Source organism: Poecilia latipinna, unplaced genomic scaffold (genome assembly GCF_001443285.1).
Source record: "Poecilia latipinna isolate Pla-1442-1.1 unplaced genomic scaffold, P_latipinna-1.0 Scaffold44, whole genome shotgun sequence".
Lineage (NCBI taxonomy): Eukaryota > Metazoa > Chordata > Actinopteri > Cyprinodontiformes > Poeciliidae > Poecilia > Poecilia latipinna.
Window position 1 is genome coordinate 435,154 of NW_015112660.1, and position 18,040 is coordinate 453,193.

Below are 18,040 nucleotides of genomic sequence, written 5' to 3' on the forward strand. Positions count from 1 at the left end.
ATATTTTTAAATAAAAGAATACTCCAGTTTTTATCCGTATTCTGCAGTCAGTTTAGTAGACAAGGTCTCACTTTGCATAGCCATTTATAGCGTTTGTGTCCATGTAAGAGAATAAATCTTTGTCACCTCTTTCATCACAGTGGTGTGTACATATGTCAGCTATGTACACACCACTGTGTATTCGCCACTCATTTGTTGCGACCGGGGTGCTAGAAAATTTATTTTACGTTTCGTTCATAAAGCTACACCTGCACTAAACATCAGCAACAATGCTAGAGTGCAGCCCACTGTGTTCCATTTCTGTGTCTCCGCTTCACCCATGTACATACACCCACCACGCACTTTGCCGCCATTCACTCAAAAACACCCTCTAGGCAGGCGCTCTGGGAGAGAGGCTCTTGTTTTCCAATTCATTGCGCATCAATTTAAAGATCCATTTTGATCCCTTAAAAAATGATAAAACCCTGGAAACTTTTATCAATCAGTGAAATCCCCTTGTCCCCGGACAGAACATGGAAAGTGGACATATTCAGAGAAAAGGGGACGTTTGGTCACCCTACGTTATGCCAATAGCACGTAGCAGTTGTCAACTCTAGTGGAAGTGAGAGCGTTGTGCAACACAAATAATTATCTGGCGGGAACACCGTGTGCTAAATAGTAAAACTAAATTTAATGGATCCTCAAGGCAGATAATTTGCCTCGAGAAATTTTAATAATTGAGGTATTTGAATCATTTGATGAATCGTTATTGCCCTATATACTGTCATACAACTGTAGAACAACTGTAGAACATTTTGACTTCAACATTCCTAACAAAGTAGCTTCCTGGTGAAATAATTTCAATAATTTCACTTCAAGAAAAACTACTCCTGCATATATCCTTAAAAACAAAACGAATGTTTTTTTTTTATCAATTTATGCAATGTACGTGTTCATGAACCTCTACAAATTCAAAAGGTTTCATGACTTTCTAGAAAACTGTGAACATAGTCAAATAAAAGTTAATTCACTTTGCTTAACCTAATCTAAAATAAGAGAGAGAATACTCTTCATATTAGATTAAATCAGCCTCTAAATAAAGGGAAGAAGACAACATGTGTGTAAAGCAATAAAAAAGCCCAAAAGCCATGTTGTTGAACAAATGCCATGCCCCCCACTGGGCTTTCTCACCCAGTGCAACACACTCCCACACACACATATACACACACACACACACACAGGGCTGAGGTAAATTTAACTGTCAGCCGTAAAGTTTTCAACCATAGCAAGTGATCTTTTGCTCCCTTTTCTCGCCCCACTTTCCCTCCTCCTCCTCTTTATGCAAATAGGTGTATCCTTCTGTTGCGCATCCATCGTTCCAGCCATTATTTTCTCACCCTATTTCCACTCTGATTTTCCTTCACATGTAATCCATCCTCATGTCCATTCCAGCTTCTTGTTTCACTTAATGCGCTTTCGTACCATTTTCTTTTTCCGCACTCAATCGGTTCCTCCATTCCTCGCAGCCGTACGCTGACCCAGAATCCCTCTGGAGGCTTTTTTTTTTTTTTACTTATCTCCGCCTTCCTACCTTCCAAGAGATGAAAAGATATCCTTTCCTCTTCTGTCTATCTGTCCATTCTTCCCCCACCAATACCCTCCCAAACAACCCACACACACTTCTGACTGTGGGCCTCTGACACCCACCTCTTCGTCTCTTGCCACAAAGGTCTGAAAGACCCCCAGATGTGTGTCCCCCTTCAATTTCCATTTCAAAAAAAAAAAAGAACCACCTCTCTTCCCCCATCATTCATCTATCCCTGTATCCACTTTTTTCCACACACACACACACACACACACGAAGGGGAAACGATTAAAATGTGCAGTTAGTAACTTATTGGGAAAAACACTATTACATTTTCTCAAAAAACACATGAATATCCCTCATAAGGTCCAATGAATGAGAGTGCTGGAGTGTTAAGCAATTGTACTATTTATGATGGAGGAAAACTTCCTCTTTAAAATGTTATTCTTTAAAAAAAACATGCTGACCATCAAAATCTTTCATATCTCACAAGAGGAAACATGCTGATGCCAACACATTTCACTGATCTCTAAAAGGTTCTCTGATGTTCCTTGAATGAATTCTGATGAATCAGCTCCAAAAAATTACTTGGGGAAGTTTTTAAAGAGAATTGTAGATAAATAAGGCAGGAGTCCATCGTTATAGTCAAAGGTTGAACATCGCTGTAACATTCAGACTTTTACAAGACTATTTAATAATCACAAATCTAAACAGTTTGAGCATATTGCCTCTACTACTACAGAAATAAAAAGTAGTGGAAGATATTAGCTCCGATGCAGTATTTGATCTGTGAATTTACTGATTTACAGATCAGGCAACAAAATTTGACATCGTCTCTGGCCATCAGATTGGTGTGTGTCTTTTTTTAAAAGAAAAAAAAAGTAAGCTTCCTTGTTTTGGATCAATTCCAAAAATTGAAAATTTACAGATAGAAATGTAATCAACAGTTATTCCAGTTCCAGTCAAATTATCCAGATTTTAAGCCCATTTTTAATGTCCACATTAAAAAAGTTTTAAAAAGTTTATCATGATATTTTTAGCATCCTCAAGCTTTGAAAACAAAACTAAGACAGCATAAAGTGAAGGTCTTCTTAAAAAGAATAATGTGTTCTGACGATTTCATGTTGTAAAAATCACAGGGTCGAACTTTATTCTATCCTGAGTAACGCATCCATAATTTAGATCACTAAAGCAGACTTTTTTCATTGTTTTTTTTTTCATGGGAAGGTATTTTTATTGTCTTTTTGTCAAATCAAACCTACAAAAAGAAAGAATAACGTCAAAGATTCTCATGACACTGACATCATTTTATTTGGTGGTTCTCAGCATCTACAGTCTGCCTGTGCAAAAACTTGGCAACTCAAGTGTGTTTGGTGGTGGCTGAACCAAAATTAACTGGTGCTACTCGTAAGCACAGTCTCCATATGTTCAACAGCAACTCTGATTGTTCAAGCAATTTATTCTTTAGAAAACCAGATTTTTATCTTCTCAAGTTTATTTCTTTATGTTTTCTCTTTTTTTATACTCTCTGATCCGTGAAAACACTAAGCTGCTTTTGTTGATATCCAAGACTTTGCAAGACTAGTAGTTTTTCAACGAAGGAAAATCTATTTTATACGTTTCTGATTTTCTTTCTTTTTTTTTTTTTCCTAGACTGGCTACAATTAACTGGTCAGAAGTTGAAAATCCTATCATTTTTCATACAAGTAAATCTCCCATATTGAAGTACTAAAAGGTCTCACTGATGGGACTTATTGTTGTGAAAGCTTTAGAAGTTATTGAAGGGTCTTCCTACTCTACAGCGAATACAAACACAAACTGATGCTTACATGTAGTAATCAATCAAAACAGTTGAACAGCATATCTGAGATCCTCAGAAATATTAAAAATTGCAAAGCAGTTATTTTGAAAAATTATTTCACAAAATCCAATAAATAACTATGATGTAAGCTGTAATGAAGCAACACTCCTTGGAAATCAAAAGTTGCTCAAATTGATATTGGCGAGCAAAGACAGTGGTGGCTTTGAAACAAAATACGGAATCTTGAGAAAAATAAAAATCAGACCCAAAAAAAAGTCTCACTGACTATTTTTGAGAAAAAAAGAAGTCTATTCAAAAGTCTCGAGGCTGAGTAGATTGAAATTATTATCCATTTGCCATAAATGTGGTTGTGTATGTAGCATATTTATGGCACAATACTCGTTTCCTGGTTCTCTGAAGATTTAATTCGAAAATAAATGAACTTTAAAACTCCTTAATGTTATTTCAATCAAGATTTATCAATGCAAGCACAATTCCTGACATCCATTTTATTTTCTCTGACCCGATGTTTTGTTCTGCTTGAGCAGCATTAAAAAATAAAGCCGTAAACATTAAGTTTTCAAGCATGAAGCCTCAGAAAGACGACAACACCATTAAAATTTTTAAATTAAAAAAAGACATTTTCACTGATGATTTACAAATGATAAGCTAGAACAAATCTGTTTTAGTTTAGTGTCAAAGCATAAGCAACAACAAATAACTTCCTGTGACTTTAGCCAACTATAATTAAAAAAACCTTTTCCTTTTCATCATTTAAACAGCACAGCACTAATACCCACAGTGGTAGTCCAATGATGGCAGCTTAACGCACAAAGAACTCTATACTGCTCTAACAGAAGACGAGTCCAGGCCCTTTTAAAGTTTGTGTGGTTTGAAGTGAAGCCTTAAGGGCATCAGCTCAAACCGTCTTCAGGGCGGCAGCCCCTTAAGCCCAAAGCTGCTCCTGCAGAATTATTTTGCAGTATCAAAAAGGAAAAAAAACTAAGCCATCCCAGCGTCATCCTGCAGAGCACAGGTGAAAGAGTCCGCTGTGCTTTTGCACTTGGGTAAAGCTGTCTCGCTGACTCCTTCAGATTTGGGTAATAATGTCAGGCAAGAGCACAGCCAACTTAAAAAGGTGTCATATCTCCCTGCGCTTTCTTCTTTTTATTCCTCCTGGTTATAGAGCAGCCAGCGAAGGCTACATGAAATGAATAACATAAACAACAATCCAGACTGGCTATTTGTGAACTTTTTTTTTTGCAATGCATGCAGACAGAAGCAGACACAAAAATATATTAAAAAGCAGAGACAACAGTGGTTAGTTTCTTAAAGGAATAAAAAAAATAGCTTGAATCAAAGTATTAATTTGGTGGGGCACAATAAAGCGCGTGCACACACACACAGAGAGAGGAAACCACACTTTGACAGACAGATGCGTGCTCAGACTGAGGACAAAGACTACTTTGAAAAGTTACTCAGCCACCAGATGTTTCAGCCTGATCCCAGACTACAATACTAATAGGGCTGCAGCTATGTGTGTGTGCGTGTGCGTGTGTGTGTGTGTGTGTGTGTGTGTGTGTGTAGGCTAAAGTTTTAAAAAGCTCCAAAAAAAATGAGACCCTTTGTAAAAGAAATGTGGTCATGATAAAATTGCTTCTGTACTCTTAATGCAACAGCATGCTGAAGATTCTTGAACTGAACACATTCCAACAATTCAACGATAACTCATCATGTACTGTTTGACGATTTTTATTGACCTACAGATTCAGATTTTGTCTAGTTTCTTTTTTTTTTCTAAGAATACAAAAACTAAAATACAATTGAAAGCTAACTTCTGGGGGTAAAAACTTAAGAGTTCTGTCTCTCACTGGAACTCAAATATTTTTCTCCAGCTTGCTCCACAATTGTGTGCAAATTAAATCCAACTGACAAAGAAGTACAAAATTTCTTCTTCATAAGCCACAAAGACCTTAGTGGTAAGAGATGAGGTGTCAGAGGGCCTCTTATAACTAACTATAATCTTTTTCATGCACAGATTAAAAACACAATAGTGCATAACATGACATTTGCTTCTATGAGATTTAAATTTAAAAGCAACTACAACTGTGGTACATTGTCATTGGTTGTATATAGGCATAGGCCCAAATAAGAACTTTACATTATATTCTGAGTACAAATAGCATAATTTCATGGTGTATGCATTATAGTTTTAAACTAAACACCTACAGCATCACTGATTTTAAAACCATTGTTTTATTTCTTTGAGGAAACGTTTTCAAATGGGTGAATTTGTTTTCTAGTAAGCCGAAAAAGTATAAACCTTATTTCAGCCAGCTGACCAGCAGTGGTGTTGTAATGGCGCAGCTTTTGGAATCACCAAACTGAAAGTCAAAGATCAAGATGATAAAGCTGAAAACCTTCCAGTTTCAGACCCAGTAAGAGAATTGGCAAGACTACTGGGAATGGGTCAGTATTAAAGTGTACCAACGTTTTGAAAAAGTCAAAACGTTTGGGGGGGTTTTTTCCCCCCCTTACTTTTCCTGTGATTTAAAGTGTTTTTTATATGATGTCAGAGAAAGTGCCAGAGTGACCAGAGTTTTCTGCAGATAAACGGATCATAAAAGTGACTCAGTGCTGCCCCTCCTGCGCTAGTTGCTAGGCAGATTGAAAGAAAGCTCTTAGCCTTTGACCTGCCTTACAACAAAGACGACTGTTTAGAAATATTTCTGGTTGTGAAAAACGCAGGAAACAAAAAGTGTGCAGCCCCCCACACCCTTCACTATTACTGAGGCAACTGTTTTAAAACTACAGCTGCAAACCTCGGAGCAGCATGACTGATAAGCAGCAGACTGCAGGCTAGTTACCTGACCAGAGAGCCTCTAATTAACTGGGTGAGATCAGCTTGTTGTTCTTGTGTTGCCCGGTAAAGATAAGAGCAGCAAAGTATCATGGCGTACCACGGAACATGGAAAAAGCACTACTGCTCATTTTAGAAGTTGTTTTCTTAGGTCGTTTTGCCTACTAATTTAACAAAAAATAGACATTTCAAATAACATCATAACTGTAAAAATAAATGTTAGAATTTTGCCAAATTGAACAGCTAGAAGGTCAATCTGTTGAAAATGTGTATGATCGCAAAGCTAATTTATATTCGCAACTGAAGAAACAACAATTGGTTTTTCTATTGTACATCAAAGCAATTGTTTCATATAGTTTTTGTTTAAAATCTTTGTGAAGGTAATTATTTTTATTACACGCTCATTCCTAATCTTTATTCATTAATATTTATAAGTGAATACAGTGGGTGTGTGTGTGTGGGTGTGTGCGTGTGTGTGGAAGACCATCTCTCACATAGCAAACAAAAGCTATAAAATATTATTTTTTATTTTTTTTAAATCCATAAAAACTGTATTAGCCACCAACAATGCATCACAGTTGTAAGGCCTGCCCAGAATAAAATGCGTGATTGCTGGAAAATTGTGCCACATCACCGTTGGAGAAAACGTGTTCGTGACTGAGAAAGAGCACAATAGCAAACAAATGTCAGCAACTATTTACACACTCAACATTAAAGTTAAATGCAATCTTGGAGCAAGTAAACTCCTTTTCCTGGCAGTGATTACAGGACAGTTAAGGGCATATGACACTAAAAAAAAAAAAAAAAAAAAAACAAAAAATTTTAATGCAAAGATTCAGAACATTTGACTACACAAAGGAAAAAGAAGTGAAGCAGAAGCAGAGAATTGTCTGATAAGAAATCTGAGCGTGTGCAGAGGAGGAGGTTAACCTTCAGTTCAGAAATAAACCATCAGCAAGTCTATTTGTTCAAAACCAAACTGTAAATGAGATAGATTTGAAGTCAGCAGCTGCAGATAAAAAAGCATCCGACTCTTAGAATAACTGATTAGAATCTATCAACAAAGCCGAACCGTCTGGAGATAAACGTTGACTAATACTGCTACCGCCAAGCATGTGATGTTGGGTGAAGATATGCAATAGCAGCAGATGCCAAATAATGAAATAGGCAGGGGTACAGGGGAGTGAAATCACCTGTGTTCAGGCGACTGGCCACATCAAAAATACCCAGCGGAAAACTCGAATGGAGGTAAACCGAAAGCTGATGTTAGGCGAGCTGCAGTCGGTTACGCACTAATCTGCTGCAAAGATCTTAGTAAATGAGACAAACGACAAGTGGATTTCTTGATTCACAGTGGTTGTTTCCAAATAACCAGTAAATCAAATGGAAATTACCAGATTGGATCCAAACTACATTTTCCAAGTTGAATCACTATTTAAAATAAAAAAGAAACTTTGTGGAAAAACAGTAGAAAAGAAAGCAAACAGCTTCACCTGAAAGAATAAGAAAACTCTACGTGTGTGTGTGTGTTTTTTGTTTTTTTTTTGTATGGCACTAATTGTAAAAGCAAGCAGGATGACATCACATTCATGTCACTCACATTATTTTTATTTTACGCTTAAAAGGTGTGAAAAATGAGCTTGAGAAGTCGGAAAAGAAATAAACGTTAGTTCAGTTTGGCAGTGAATGCCAAAGTATCTGAGACCGTCTAAAAGCTATGACCGGCAGTAACATAAAAGTAGCAAACCAAATTTATTGAGACACATTAGCAACTAGCAAAATGGGGACAGGAAGCATAATCTCATTCTAAATCTTTTTTTAGAAAAATACAACCCTTAATTTGATTAGATTTATTGAAAATGGAACAATGTTCCTGCTGGAAAGTAATTCTATCCATAAAACAACCACTGGTGTATTCCAGCGATTACTGGAATACACCCAGATAAAGGAATAAAACATTTTTAATTGAAAGTCTGACTTTCAATTAATTTGTCTGACATGAATGCCATATTTAGTAGAGCAGATGTATCCTGATCTTTACTAGTCAGGAAGTGACAAAAGAAAATGATGTACTCACCTAAAAATCACTCGTCTACAGCAAGAGCAATAATGAAATGCTGAAGAGGAACTTTAAATGGGACACACAAAAAAAACAAAAAAAAACAGGTGTTGCATATTTACCATCTGTGCCAACAAACATGTAAGGTGCTGTACGTTACATGTGCAGGGCCGAATTATAGTTAGACTACACAAACTCTGAATACTTACGAATCAACAAACAAAATCCCTCGAACTTTGAAGACCATCTATCGCTATAGATCTAAATTAAAACATAACCCATTATTAAAACACAAAACAGGCATCTTAAGTACAAAATAAGTACTCTGTAATATTTACGCTAAAAGCCTTCATTGTTAAACAGTTTAAAAAATAAAATAAAAAAAATGAGCACCACATCAGTTCATTATCAATTAACCAGGAGCTCCTTTTGTAATTATATTTTGACAAATTTTATCAAGCACGCAGCTGGAACTTCACCTCCAGGTGTTTTGCACAAGGTCAAAATTCATCTGAGGCGTGATTGATAACTGAAGGTCTGGGTGCACAGGAAGCATCAAACCTGCTCGTACCGCTGAGTCAAAGCAGCCGAGACTTCAAAACTCAGAGCGCTGACATCAGAAGCCAGCAGGTTTCATTTACCAGCTGCCTCACGAGCCAAAGCTGCAAAAGGCTGTGAATAAATTCCTAATTATTTTGACATTGTGAAACTCAGATGCACATGTTTGCAACTGGGGCTATCTGTTGCATTTTTTTTTTTTTTCAGAGCTTTAACTGGCAGTCATACAAAGAAAAGTATGAGTAGTAAGCAGGTCTGAACATTACAAACTTTCGGTAACGGAACAGACCACAAGGCTGTACTGCTGCCTGCACCACCCCACTCTTTTTGTACCCGTTTAAATCAACTCAACCACCGCCTATCAGTTTCCACTGTGTCATGACAGAAAGATTTTTACCCTCTCGCATTAAAGAAAATCTCCCAAATTTAGGATTTCTCAGAAAAACGGTAAAAAAACAAAACAAAAAAAGACTCATCTCACCCTAAACCAAGAACATGTGCTCGTTATCTGAAGACAGACTTTTAAGTCTAAAAAAGAACAAAGACATTAAAAGACAAACAAGGCTGCACAGACCACAGACGCAGTGAGGATGACAATTTTTTTTCTGGGGGGGGCCTTTGTAGCAGAGACCGACTTGTAGCAAGAAGCAAGAAGAATAAAAGATCAAAATCCGTGCACTGCCACCAACTACGGGCAACTAATACAAAGTCACGATATGCCGGGACAGTAAGAAGACGAAAGGGAAGGAAAAAAAAAAAAGCTAAAGATTGCGTCCTTGAGATATGAGCAAAAACAGGGCACCGGGTAGTAAAACAAAGGTGCGATCAGAGAGTCGCGAGCAAGCCAGGAGCCTTGAAAAAAGTTTTTTTTTTTTTTTTGCTTCAAATAAACTATCCGTGACAAATGGGTGTTTTCCTTTATCTGAACTGCAAGCAGGGCTGGGATGAATAACAGCTGATTGCACTAATAGATGCAATCTTTTTCCTGCTTATTAGAAACAATGGGAGTTAAAGCGGTCGCAAATGTAAATGAAAGTGTTTAGAAATTAAATAAATAGATACTGCGATGCCAGACGAAAGAAATGTTCTTTAAGTCTCCCGGTGGAACTTGTCGGCAGACAGTTTCTTCCAGAAGGACACGGCGGTGTTGCACTGACACGCTCGACAAGCGTCAGCTGAGCACACTTATGAGAAACAGCTCCGGAAAGGCTTCCCACATTTCTAATTATTTAACATATAACGTTACACAAAAGCAAAGGGTAAAAGTAAAAATATAACTTTAAAAACATACGTTATTTTTTCATATATGGTAAAAATAGATCTGTACTAGTTCTCAAGGGAGAGAGAACTTGGTTTGCAGAGCTGGTCTTAGTCCAATACAAAAACCAGCATTAGTCTGAACTTGAAGACGAATTATTACAACAAGGTAAGTAGTAGAATTGAAGAGCTCAAACTTCACATGGAATCTCATGTATAAAGATAAACAAAGGGAACTGGTGCAAACTTTTATCAGTCCCGAGTCGGTACTGGTGTTTCTGTCATACTGTTCCTGTGGTTTAAATTCATTTTAATGAGGATCTGCAGAAAATAACCAGAATTTTCTTTGACTGTTTAGTACTCAGCTCTGTACCCTTGCCTACTTTTTGCTGTGCACTGCCAGTCAGCTGGGTGAGAGAAGGTTCCTACACCTTTGCTGTCTTACAAGAACCCATCTGTTTGTAAATATTCCAAATCATAAAGAACACAAACAGCCATGGTGTAAAACCCAAAGGAGTGTAACCAACGACTTTGGTTGTTTTGAAACTATATAGTCTGACAGCCTCAAGCAGTACGTCTGTTTAGCAGTCAACTGCAAGTGGGATAAGGAGCAGATAGTCTGACTAATAGTTCCAGACTATCAGGTTGTTTCACTCCAAGATTCACTTTGTTACAGAACAAATTGGCAAACAAAAAATTTAAATTCTGCACAATGAGAGTTACCAAATACATTCTATTCTATTTTTCTGCACTAGATCAATTTCCAAATAACAATAAAACAAGTAATGGTATGCATTATATTATTTTAACAGAAGTAAGAATGATAGCTTATTTTTCTGATTTAAATAACCACAATTTGCAATTGTGTAAATACCGTAATGGGTAAAGTACCGTGGGAATCTGATACCAGCTGATGCCTTGTTGCATGTGGTGTAAAAATATAGTGTGCCGTCTTTGTACTCAAAAGTTGAAATTTAACAAGATTGTCCCCTGAAGTCAGGATTCTGACCAGGAAGTCCAGCGTTCAAAATTAGTATGCCAGAATATGCAATGCATTATAACTTGCAGGAATAGACTATTATTAGCCCTTCTGATGGTTTGCATATTACTCAGCAGTTGGCTCAGATAGGGTTATATTACTGTTAGTGAACATGTTGCTTTACTGTTTGACCAAAAAAATATATATCACCAGCTTCTTTTGCTACTAATTAGCACCGTAGCGATTACCAAATTGTGCTGGCTTTCAAATTCGGCAGTGACACCATTCCCAGATCCGAGCTCTGACTTCCCAGACAAATCGAATGCAGCGATAGTACAACCCCTGCCCAAGCTGTTGCTCCACAGAGTCAGCTAGCTGGCTGAGTAAAGCAATGTCTCCTAAACTGATACCATTATTTTTAAGAAATGTTGCAGTTTTGACTCTTTTTAAAACTGCAACATTTTCCCTTATGCAAAAAAATAAGGGAAGTTTGGGTTCGGGCAAAGGACCAAACCAAGTTTTCTTTTTTTGTTGATGTTGCTTTAAAAAGCAAATGTTTGAAATAAGCTACTAGCTACTGTGACTATCAAAGGAATAAACGACCTACTGGAGTAGGGACAATAGTCGGTTTCTATTTAAAAAAAAAAAAAAAAAGACCCTTACACCATGGTAGAGATTTTTGGTTTTAATTTTTGTGTAGATATCGTGTTGCTGTTAAACGTGAGTTTTAATCTCATTCCGGCCTATGCCTAATCCTGTAAACTTGTTTGAGTTTTTGTCCATCTTTTGAGTTTTGTCTAACAGGACCCGATCCAAGTCACTGTGAGCCCGTTCTTTAATCCTTACAGGCAACCAGGCAAAAAAAAAAAAAAAAAGATGTCTCCAAGGGTGGAATCTGCTGCTACTTTCCCCCAAAAAGCTACTCAGACTGGCCTCGACTTTTTACGCTCCGTCTCAAACCGACCTTTCCTCCCCCCTTCGAAGCAATCTAAGGGCTGCTCCGAAACAACCAGATACAAATAACATGGCAGCCCGCAAAATCACTACAGTTGTTCCTCATGTCTTCCAGAACATCAAACCATCAATAAAACACGGGAGATACATTCCAGCTATAGTCGAGCGGGACATTCCTGACTTCTGTGCATTCCCTTCGCAGCTCTCTCTCTCTCTCTGTCTCTCTCTTTCTCTCTCTCCCCCTCTCTCTCAAAACTTTCTCTCTCCTCCAAGTTTCACCACAAGTAAGAGCGGCTTCACATATTGCAGCCATATGAGTGAGCCATGGCTCGTCTCTGCTGCCCATACAGACACACACAAAAAAAGGGAATAAGCGCTTTGCTGTCTCCCACTCTCGCCCATGCATCCACAAATGAGTTTTACAAGCAATAGCCTCGCTTTAGGAAGTTGTCAACTGTTTTGACGTTTAATAGCTGCTATGAACAAGCCCGTAAGAAACAATGGTATCCAGTGACCTGAAAGAAAGTTTTTTTTTTTTTTACCACAGTGACTGTACACATTTTGGGTTACTTTAGTAATTTTAAAGAGATTTGTTCAAGTTGTAAAAGTTTGACAGGCCTGATTATGAACACGATTAGAATTTATTTAATCTAGTTAACGCTGAAACGCTGAAGACGGTGACGGGCAACATTAATTGCAAGTTTTGTGAGATTTGGAAGTTGATTAAAAGTACATGATTTCCATTTAATTCAAGCCCTAAGAATAGCGCCGCTCATCCATGTCAGCTTTTATTTAAAAAAAAAAAAAGAAGAATTACAAGAAAAGAAAAAGACAGACATGGAGATTTGAGGAACTGTTGAGAAATTTGTCATTATTACATGCGCAGACCACTGGAAAGCAGATGTGAAAACAGTCAAAGAAAAAAAAAATCTATATATGGAGCTGAATTTTTATTACAAACTTTACGTGGGGGTAAATAAGAGGTTCTGTAATTTGACTTAGCTGTAAGAACATGCCGTAAATTCTTTTGGTCAAAAAGTCTAAAAGAAATACAGAAATTAAATGTGATAAACTAAAAATCTGTAGCTTTACATTTAGGCAGGAAAGCTAATGTTTTAAGTTACAGCCGTCATCTTTCATTTATCTGGGAGTTAAAACTCTGGATTGACGGACGCCGCAGGAATCTTCCCAACTTTCTTTGACTCCGTTTCTTTGCTTAGGGAGCACTTCATCAGTCAGAACTTAAACCATTTAAGTCTAAAGTTGCACATTTTAAAAATGATTGTTAGAGTGTAATATGTATTAACTTTGAAACTCAGCGTATATCGTTGTTGGATGAATTTTTAGTATTAAACGAGTAAGAAAAATGTTTCTTACTCATTGGGGAGGATTAAAGAGAGACTAAACAGGCCTGAGATTTGTTTTAAAATTCAAAATTAAAGGTTATCTGCTGGAAAGAAGCAAAGCAAGTTGTTGTTGGGCTTTTAGGGGAGGCTCTGGTTTGAAGAGATCTTGTGAAAAACTGGGATGAAAAGAGATAAATAAAGTTTCCACGCAGCACCTCTAATGACATCAAAAAGCCAACATGAGACAGACTCTTAAAAGTGTTATCCAACTTACTTTCACAGGGAATGCTAAACTGAATCAACGTGAATTAAACAAGAAGAGGAGATTCTAAGTGCGTCACAGAGACGTGGAGGCTATGTGGACAGCAAAGCTGTGTAACGACTCAGCCGAATTAAAGGGAGTTATACTGTATATCTAGTTAAACACTAATCTTAGTGTGGGATTATGCACAATTCAGCGTTTTAAAATACAAAAAGTCCTTACTCTTTAACAGTCTCCATACTTAATAGTTTTGCAAAGTTTCTATACAAGATGTGATTGACCTTCCTCCTCTCTTACTGAAGAATCTTTTCTGTAAATATACTGCACATGCACACTGTAACCTTATTTATATGAACTGCAAAAGCCAATAATAAAAAGAAAAAATTAAAAAAAAAAAACATAGAAGCTTTCTCCTTCTAAGTCACCTAATTAGAGTTCCTATACTGGATGGTTGTCCGATAAATCTTTTTATGATAATAGAAAGTTTTCATCATCAGTAGTGCCTCCTCCAGGCTCTATCTTGGTTACCCTTGGGTTTTGTTTTGGAGATATATCTGAGGTAACTTTCTGAGTCAGAGAAAAAAAAAACATTAGGGAAAATTTGACAGCCAAAGCCTAACATTTTAAGATGCAAAAATGCACATTTTACAGTATATTTGGAGTGCATTACAGGTTTAATTTTTAGCCTAGGCATGCATTGTTAATTCATAAACAATTTACAACTCCTGAAGGATAACGCATGGAAACTTGCACACTTGTACAGTTTTAATCTATTCATTAAAAAAAAAATTACACCTCAGATGCAGATTTTAATATACGTCTACATCACAAAAAAATTTGCCAAACCTTCCCGGATCATTAAAGACACATTATCACTCAATAGGTTCAAAAATGCTAATTTTAATGAACAACTCAGCATGTAGTTAAAGCCTCACCTTAAAACTATACATGCATCTTAAGAAATTTATAAATATGCAGAGGAAAGCCTAACGGAAGGTTAAATAGTACTGAATTGCCTAAAATAAAAACTAAATCACCTCGAGCAAATAAAAATATTTTTGATCTCATTTTCAGCTGCCACTCTCACTCTCAACAATTTTAGGTATTTTCTTAGGAATATAAGCACTGATTTTAAACTTTTAAACGAGTGAGGATAATTGTGTGGGGTAGCTTAAACAGAAGCTTAATAGGCCTGCATTGCTTTTTAAATACATTACTGCTGGTTATCTGCTTAATAAAAGCAAGGCACGTTGTTTTGTGGAGTTTTAGGGGGGCTCCGATTTGGAAAACTCTGGTGGAGGACTCTGTTAAAAAAGCTTCCTTGCCTCATTGTGCTGCCTTCACATACCCTGCTGTCCCCACAGAGTTGTCATGCCTACCCAGCACCCTTATCTCAAAGGAACATCACAGTTTGTTACGACGAGAGGAGGGGAGGTGGAAGGGAGGTGTGTGTGGGGGGGAGAACTTTCTAAAAGTTGAGTAAAATGCAACTCAGAACATGAAGCTTTCAGCCAAAACAAAACAAAAACACACGAAATAAATAGATAAGAGTTGAGTTTAGCTCGCGTGCACTTGTTTGCTTTAAGGTTGATAAGGGAGGATGTGTCGACAACTCAACATCCACCACGCCGCTCTTCAACAATGAAAACAGCGCCATATCGAATAAACAACGCTTCTTTGATGTGCAAATCCCACTTTTTGTCGCTTTTTAGCCCCCAATAAACATCAGGGAACCGAAGAGTGACGTTTGCCGTTTGTTTTTGTTTAGCTTGTAACACTTTCCGTTCAATTCCGCGACATGCGTCAGAAATCTGAACTTGAGTATCAAGTTTGCGGCGTGAAAAGTTATCAATGAAACAACAAACACAGCAGACTCGTAGTTACACGGGAGCTCCTTTGCAGTAACAGAAATCACTCCGGAGTTTAGCTGACTGCAATCAGAATCAATCAGGACGCCACTTATCGCCAACTTACAACCCAGAACTTAAAAAAAAGAAGAAAAAAAAAGAGGAAAAGCACAAACCTACTTGAGGCGACTCCACGTTCCCCCCTTTGCTTGCTTTCTGCTTGTTGTTGGCTTCAAACTTAAATCAAAGCAGTAGCTTGTCCCCGGTAGCAGCAGCAGCAGTTACAGCAGAAACAGCCCCCCCACAATTCGCATTAGTGTGGTGTTTGGGTGTCCTAAGCTAAATGTAAATTGCCATGTGAATTCAAAGCGGTTCTCCCTCCTCTCTTCTTCATTCAACAGCAGATCCCCCCCCCCACCCCTTCGCCGCCGCCACCACCCCCTCCCCTCCGCCCCCCTCTCTCTCTCTCTCTCTCTCTCCGTCTCTCTTCCCCTCACACCGACGCTGCTGCTGCTACTCAGGCCGTTAGTTACATAAGACGCAAACCGACCGCTGCCCGTCGTAAAACTACAAACGGCTACATTTTGTCTCCCCCTTCAAAATCGCTTCCTTTTCGGACGAACACGTCTCATCGGCTGACTCGTCTGAGAAGCACATCTCTCGCCGTCTACGACTCCAAACCTGCATCGCTTGGTTTATATATTTAAATAACTGTAATTTAATAATAATAAAAAAAAATTTTAAAAAAAAGGAGAAGGTCTTGCAGAGATAGTTGTATGTATGGATGCTTACCTGTTGATCAAAACAAGCATTAGGTTCTTTTCTCTCTCAGATTGTGTCTCTTTCAGCAGCCTGTAAAGATGGTGGCTGGCTGGATGGCTGTCTGGCTGGTTCGTCTCTTTGTGGGGTTTTTTTTTTTTTTTTGTTTGTTGATGATGTCGGACGGGGTGACTGTGTCTTGGCTGTCTCTTTTTTCTCTCTTTGGTCAGAGAGGGTGGGGGGGGGGGGGAGCGAGATAGTTAAAGGCTTCGCGGCAGCAGCACATAAACTAGGCTAATACCGACTGATTAGTGGGTGAGTTTGGCTCGGGTGTTGATATATTCCCGACGCTATAGTTAGTTTGTTATTCATGGAGTTGGTGGTCACAGCAAACCAAAGCAGGTCAGCTCGTTATCTTTCCTTTTTTTTCTTTTCTTTTCTTTCAGACTAGTGTTATCGCTTTGCTGTGACAGGACCTCTCCGCTTGTCTCTCTGTAGGCATTACGTCAGAGGAGGAAGACACAGCGGCTCTATTAATATCAAGAAGCCACCCGAAGACTCACTCTTAAAGTGACACACACTGTTATCTCTCCCTGGTTTACACAGGTAATGAAGATCTGAATCAGAAACTAAGAATAAAGTTAGAAGTTATCGGAGCAAAGTAACCACTCAGCCAAACAAGACGGACTGCAGCTGGCACTTTAAATAAGAGTTAGGGAACATGTACAACAAGTAAATAAACGCTTATTATCGCTTATTCACCAACATGTGGTGAATGGTTGTCTAACTCATCTTTTTTTCTGTTATAGTATGATTCTTTTTTCCCCCATTGTTAACAGTGCCTATTAGTTCTTGTCTCGGGTTGCATTTCCCAACTTTCTTACAACCAAATTAGTCTTACTGCTAGCAGATTAATATTTGGAGTTTAGTCAATAAATCACAATGTTTGCTTCTGTTAGGAACTGGCAAATAAGACTATGTTCAAGGGGTATTAAAAGAAAATCACTATTAATTTACATATCTTTTTTTAAAAATGGCATATCTATTTATTGATTAGTCAATAGATAAATAAATAGTATTTCACTGACAGTCAGAAAACCGTCTTGGACATTCTGGCAAAACCCTTGTGACATCCTTATACGCCATGTGATGTTTGATAAGACTTATTTTACTTTGTTGTAAAGAGTTTTTAATCGCAAACATCTCTGAGATAAAATGTCAATGTAAAGTCTGTATTTATATGGATTTGACTAAAGTTATTGCAGCATTAATTATAATTCAGGGCTATAGTGATTCATTGTAAATTAGTCTCTTTTATGCCGTTTGCACCTGATAGAAAATTCTACTCCCAGACTTTACTTAATCATGAATAGCCTTGATCGTACTATTAGTAATTATAATAAATTATAAATAATTTTGTCAGCTATTCTAAAAATGCAGTACTGAATCCAAAATTCAACTCATACAGACTTCTGGTGGGGATTCTTTTACTAACTTATTTTTACTTTATCTTCATCACTTTGCATGCTTTCAAACTGCAAGGGAAACTACTGCTAACATGTACCCTTTTTGATCTAGCTCCTCTCACAGGGTTTTGAGCCTGGTAAAGAAGTTGTTCACCAAGAGGCAAGGAACACTCTTAGTAGATTCACAGTCCTTCACTGGGCACACAAAGAAACACATTTCTATACCCTTTCACTAACACCTATGGGAATTTAGAATTAGGTTTCTTTATCTGGATGGTGGGAAGAAGCTGGAGCACCTGGATACACTCATGTAAACCTCTGGTCCAAA

General features: G+C 37.7%; 1 protein-coding gene across 4 annotated transcripts in view; it reads right to left on the reverse strand.

Moving 5' to 3' along the window:
- The window catches only part of trps1 (trichorhinophalangeal syndrome I), a 134,071-nt gene extending 116,395 nt beyond the window's left edge, over positions 1-17,676 (reverse strand). For 2 of the 4 annotated variants that reach the window (XM_015049242.1, XM_015049218.1), the window contains exon 1: positions 15,664-15,894. The gene's annotated coding sequence lies outside the window, so the exon portion shown is untranslated. Of the gene's footprint in view, positions 1-15,663; positions 15,895-16,279 lie in introns of those variants that run through there. The other 2 variants (XM_015049224.1, XM_015049234.1) reach the window with 2 other exon arrangements.
- Between the last annotated feature and the right edge of the window lie 364 nt (positions 17,677-18,040).